This window comes from Lycium barbarum, chromosome 12 (assembly GCF_019175385.1).
Source record: "Lycium barbarum isolate Lr01 chromosome 12, ASM1917538v2, whole genome shotgun sequence".
Taxonomy (NCBI): Eukaryota; Viridiplantae; Streptophyta; class Magnoliopsida; order Solanales; family Solanaceae; genus Lycium; species Lycium barbarum.
This window is the reverse complement of record NC_083348.1, coordinates 99394691-99400783: the sequence shown is the minus strand read 5'-3', so window position 1 is coordinate 99400783 and position 6093 is coordinate 99394691. Positions and strand designations below refer to the sequence as shown.

The following is a 6093-nucleotide window of genomic DNA, read 5'->3' as shown; positions in this document are numbered from 1 at the left end:
CATTAGCCAAATTCTTAAAATGTAAACACACTAAACTTAGTTCCTCCCTAAAAGTGCTCTCACCACACTATGAAAATGGTTTTATGCATCTACAGTGTTAAATATTGCTATACTATCAAGTCAGACCAAAAGTAAATAAATGTAACAACCATAACAAGAGAAATTAGGAACTTCCTATGACAGGTCAAATGCCACCATTTGTGTAAAGTTCATTTATACTGTCAAGATAAATCCATAAACTTTGCTTTTGTTCTTGAGATTTGAGACGTAAAGGAAAGTGAAACTATTGTGTGCTTGTGACATTTGTTAGACGAATTCTTACCAATAATCAAAAAGAGGCTTTCCAGCCACAAGTTGAAGCCCTGCGAGGAACTCTATCCTTTGTAATCAACTAAATAGTCATAGACCCATTTTTTGCTCTTCAATTTCTACTAATTGTTCCATCTTTATCTCATCCATCACAACATTCATCGTTTTCATCCTTAAGATAACAAAGAAGAAATATGTTGTCGGTAAGTTGGCAGATATATATATGATTTAGATTAGGTAAATCAGATTGAAGAAAAGAATCAGTTCATTCCACTAAATTTAAGTAGGATCATTGGTCTTTAACACAAGAGGAATGACATCCATATTGCTGTCAATAAGAATCTCCTTTTATGAATCCATTTCACAAAAGTGCACACGATAGATATCATTGACTTGAACTGAGGGTGATTGTTATGCTGAATGCATTGATCTATTAAAAGAGAAAGAACCTGCTATTTGAAATTCCATAAAGTTTTGGTATTTTTCTAATTCTCACTTGATCAAACAAAGTGCAGCGCCAAAACTCAACAGGTATTTCAGTTTTGCTATGAATTAATCTTCATGAACGCATTCAGTTCTCATTCATTGAAGGGAAAATGTTGTCGTATGAAGAAAAAGCAAAAAAGTAAATAGTAGTAGCTTTTAAAAACTGTAACTTCGTTTTGGTACATTTAAAAAACTTTAATGGATACAGAGAGACTCTTTATTGCTTTTCTAGCACCAAGGTTTATTATTCTCATAGTGGTAAGAGAAGATTTCAAAAGATCAAGGAGTGAAAAAAAAAAAAGTCATGTTAGAAATAAAACTGCTAACACATGATTGTTGCGAACCAAATCATGCAATTCAGATGTATAAATTAACATCATATAGTAACTATTTTAGCATGTTATCTAAGCATTAAACTAAAATTTCATTATTTTCATCAGTATATAAGCCTCTTCCTCAAATGGATCTGATTAGAAGACCATCACATTCTTGATCACTCATAAATGAAATTATTGAATATGTCAATCACGTGTCGTTATGGATATAAACTATTTCATGTCTTGAAGAAACCGAAACTTCATATGAATGTCAAATGGATGATTTAAGGGAGAATAATACTAAACCTGTGTCCGTCTCCTTCTTTGCCAAGCTATCGCGAATTGATTAAAAAAAGATTAAAGCCATAGAATAGGAGTCAGATGACTGAAAGGAATGTCTTTCGGATCTCCTGTCAAAGGAAAAGGAACGACAACATTAACAAAATACAAAGAAGCCACAACAAAATTTAAACTATATAATCTAGATATTTTACCTGTAGTTCCTGAGGAGAGTAGTAGGTTAATAACAGAGTCCTTACTGTCCTTGGAATTGATAAACCACTAAATAGTAGTATGGGTGATCAACTCCAGAATCGCAACACTTTAAATTGCATAAAACCAACAATTGATTGACGAAAACAAATTGAAGCAATTTGCTAATTACGTTAGAAGGGCGGAAAACCAGATGGAAGCGAGAAAGAAAGACACAATGAAAGAAGGAGAAGAGCAGCAGGGTTTTTTTTTTTTTTTTTTTTCCGAGTCCTATGATACGCGAGGAAAATAAGAAAAGAAAGAAAGTTTAGACTGTTGGTGTCTCTTGGGGATATCGGGGGACAGGGCGGCGGGGGGGGGGGGGGGGGGGGGGGAACTGTTAGCCGAATCAGCAGCTGTGTGTTTTATTTTTGAAAGTAATAAAAGGGAAAATAGGAGGGAAAAAAAAAGGGGGAGGGGGAGGATAAATATAATTGTTGGGCTTAGAAAGTGTCACGTCAGCGGGCCTAATGTCCTGCTTTATATAAGGGTAAAGTATATATATATATATATATATATATATATATATATATACATATTAAGGAGAAATATTTACGAAACGTGACGATAGTTTTCTATGTACAAAACATAACATTACAAAACCGATACAAAATATGCTTTAAAAAAATTATTTTTTATTTTTTTTAAAATTTTTATTTTATTTTTTTAAAAAAATATTTTTTAAATTTTTTTAAAAAAATATTTTTTAAATTTTTTATAAAAAATATTTTTTAAATTTTTTTTAAAAAAATATTTTTTTCGCTCAAAAATTTATGTATGAAAGTTGTATGAAATGTGTATATCTGGCTCAAGACTTAAAAAGTTCGCTCAAAATTTAGTGCATGAAAAATGATTGAAATGTGTATATCTCGTTCAAGACTTAAAAAATCCGCTCAAAATTTCGCTCACATTTTCGTGTATAAAGTTCATGTTAGATTTCTGTAAAATTAATACAATTATAATAACATTGTATACAACTTTGATACAACATTCAAGACTTAAAATAATCGCTCAATTTTTTGTGTATAAAATGTATATGTCTTGCTCAAGGCTTAAAAAGTTCGCTCAAATTTTGTGTATGAAAAAAGTATGAAATGTGTACATCTCGATCAAAGCTTAAACTTTACGCTCAAAATTTTATGTATGAGAATGGTATGAAATGTGTATACCTCGCTCAAGACTTAGAATTTCATTCACATTTTTTTGTATATAAAGTTCATATTAGGTTTCTGGAAAATTAATACAACTGCAACAACATTGTAACAACTTTCATACAATATTCAAGGCTTAAAGTTTTCGCTCACAATTTTGTATATGAAAATTATATTAAAAATTTCGCTCACACATACACATTTCATACGGCTTCCATTCACAAAAAATTGAGGTAATTTTTTAAGCCTTTGAGCAATAATTATTTTTTAAAAAAAAATATAAAGAATTTTTTTTAGAAAAAGTTTAAAATAATTTTTTTTAAAGTAATTTTTTTAAAATATATATATTTTTAAAAAAATAATTATTTTCTGAAAAAAAAACTAAAAATATATGAAAATTCGTCATGTTTCGTAAAATATCGTTATATTTTGTAAATAACGAAAACTACTGTCACGTTTCGTAAATATTTCTCCTTAATATGTGTATATACGTAGTTTTCCCTTTATATGATATATCTTTTTATTGCGCGGATTGCCCTTCTTTTGGGGCGGTCTTTAATATTTGTCCTTCGCTTAACACCCAGAGGTCCTGAGTTCGAACCCAGGCTCAGTTAAAAAAAAATCACAAGGCATAAGTTGGATTTCGCTGGGCAGAAGTTGGGATTCGTACGGCATAAGTTGAACCCTAACTTATGCCTTAATTAAGGCAAACTTTTACCCAAAATTAGGCTTTAAGACAAACCTCTGCCTTTAAGTCCTAACTTTTGCCCAAAGTTAGGCATTAAGGAAGAGGTTTATAAAAATCCAACAAAATAATTCTTATTTTTTATTTTTTGTCTTAAGGCAGAGTTTGAAATCCAACTTCTGCCTTGCGAATTTTTATTTTTATTTTTGACTGAGCGAAAATTCGAATCCGAAACCAAAGAACTTTTAGCGAAGAGCAAAAATTAAAGACCACTGATTTGAGGGACAAAAATTAAAGACCACCCCCAAGGACAATCCTCCAAATTGCCCTTATATAGATCATAACCCAATAATGAAAGGGTAAAGAGTAAATGCTCCAGTAAGTTGCAGATACGTTTAATATAGAGGCGGAAATCCAAACATAGTGATGCACAAGTATATACCTTTCTTCCCCTCCCTCAAAGGTGCTTCATTTTTTTTCATGGAGAAAAGGCCGGAAGATTGAGCTTCTACGCGTACTTGACTCCATGTATGTATACTCCTGCAATTATATGGTGGTATCCTCTTAATTTTCATCTTTTTCAGAGAACATTTTGGGTTGAGTTTCTTCTTCAATTTACTTCAACTGTGTGAGTTTCACATAGCTTGTTCTAAGTTCGAATAAAAGAGGAAGATTGCATTAGGTTGGCGGTCATAGTAAAAGTAGTTTAACCATAATGATTCACTATATTCATTGGATTGAGCAAAGCAGTTAGACAGGATTCATATCCGACCATAGAATCATACAAACAAAGCTACAGTAACATAAAAGATGCAATTGGAACGATGAGTTCTCTCCACAATATACTGCATATTGTAGTCCCCTCGTCCAGTTATTCCCTGCATTTTTCTTGCACCTGATACAGTTAATGTTGTATATTATGTTGAATTGCGTCCTATCAAGAATTAATATTTTGGATTCAGAGCCCATTGAGAGAGGAAAAAAATTAAGAGAAAAGGAAGGGAAGGGGAACTAATATTTTGTTACATCGTACTTTAAAAAAAAATTGATTGAATTAATCAAAAGTTGCTAATTGCTACTCAATCATATATAATACTTAGCTAAATTGAAGCAATTCAATATTTCAATTAAAGTCAATCATAGTGTTGACTGCTTGTTACATTCATTTTTTTAAATGATGAAATTGAATCAAAACTTGCTAATTATTACTCAATTTTATCTAATACTTAGCTAAATTCAGATAATTCAATGTTTCAATCAAAGTCAATAGTGTTGACTACTTACCATATCCACTTATTCTTTTTTCAAAACTGATTGGATTGAATCAACACTAACTTTTACTTAATCTTGTCTAATGCTTAGCGAAATTGAAATAATTCAATATTTCAATCAAAGTCAACCATAGTGTTGACTACTCGTTACATCTCTTTGTATTGTTTCAGTTTTATCGAATGTACCCGAAGGGACACTACTTGTTACATCCACTTTTTTTTTTAAATGATTGAATTAAATCAAAACTTGCTAATTGTTACTTAATCCTATCAAATGCTTAACTAAATTGAGATAATTTAATGTTGCAGTTAAAGTCAATCATAGTGTTGGCTACTTGTTACATCCATTAGTTAAAAAAAAATTAATTGAATTAAATCAAAACTTGTAATGTGTTACCCAATCATATCTAATACTTACCTAAATTGTAAGAATCTAATATTATAATCAAAGCTAACCATTAGACATAGTGTTAACTACTTGTTACATCCACATATTTAAAATCTAGGAACAAGGATAAATGTGTAGGTAGACCTGGAACTCTGTCCGTAAATTGGGGAACATTGGTGAAATTCATGATTTTGACTACTTGTTACATCCACTATATTTTTAAATTGTGGATTAGATCTAAACAGGCTTATATGTAAATTGAGATAATTCAATATTACAATTAAAATTAACCATAGTGTTGACTACTTTTTACATATATTTTATTTTGAATTAATTGAATTGAATCAAAACCTAGCAAACATTTTACTCGATCCTATATAATACTTAGCTAAATTGAAGGAATACAATGTTTCAATTAAAGTCAATCATGGTGTTAACTACCTGTTACATCCAGTATTTTAGTTTAAATTGATTGAATTAGAACTAAACTTGCTAATTCTTACTCAATTCTATCTAACATTTAACTAATTGAGATAATTCAATATTTCGATTAAAGTCAACCATTATATTGATTACTTGTTACATATATATATATATATATATATATATATAAATTGATTGAATTATCTCACAGGTTGCTAATTCTTACTTAATCCTATATAATATTTAGCCGAATAGAAACAATTCAATGTTTAAATTAAAGTCAAACATAGTGTTGACCACTTGTTACATTCAATATTTTTTTTAAAAAAAAATTGTTTGAATTAGATATAAACTCACTAAATGCTACTCAATTCTATACTAGGTCAATGCTAATGGCATACCAAAGACCTCATCGACATTGGCAAATACTTATATTTTTCTCCCCTTATTTCCCAAAGAAAATAAGAAAAGGTCAAGTTGTCAACTTCGTTAGTTAATTTAATAACAGCTACCTATATTTCCAAATTGTTTG

The 6093-nt window shown here is 30.1% G+C and overlaps 1 long non-coding RNA gene across 1 annotated transcript; it reads right to left on the bottom strand.

Annotated features, from left to right (window-relative positions):
• Nucleotides 1-213: 213 nt before the first annotated feature.
• On the bottom strand, nucleotides 214-1845 carry LOC132621108 (uncharacterized). The gene is made up of 3 exons (XR_009575417.1): nucleotides 1607-1845; nucleotides 1419-1522; nucleotides 214-481 (listed from the first exon to the last, which is right to left on the bottom strand). It is a non-coding gene; the product is annotated as an uncharacterized LOC132621108 (long non-coding RNA).
• Nucleotides 1846-6093: the final 4248 nt, after the last annotated feature.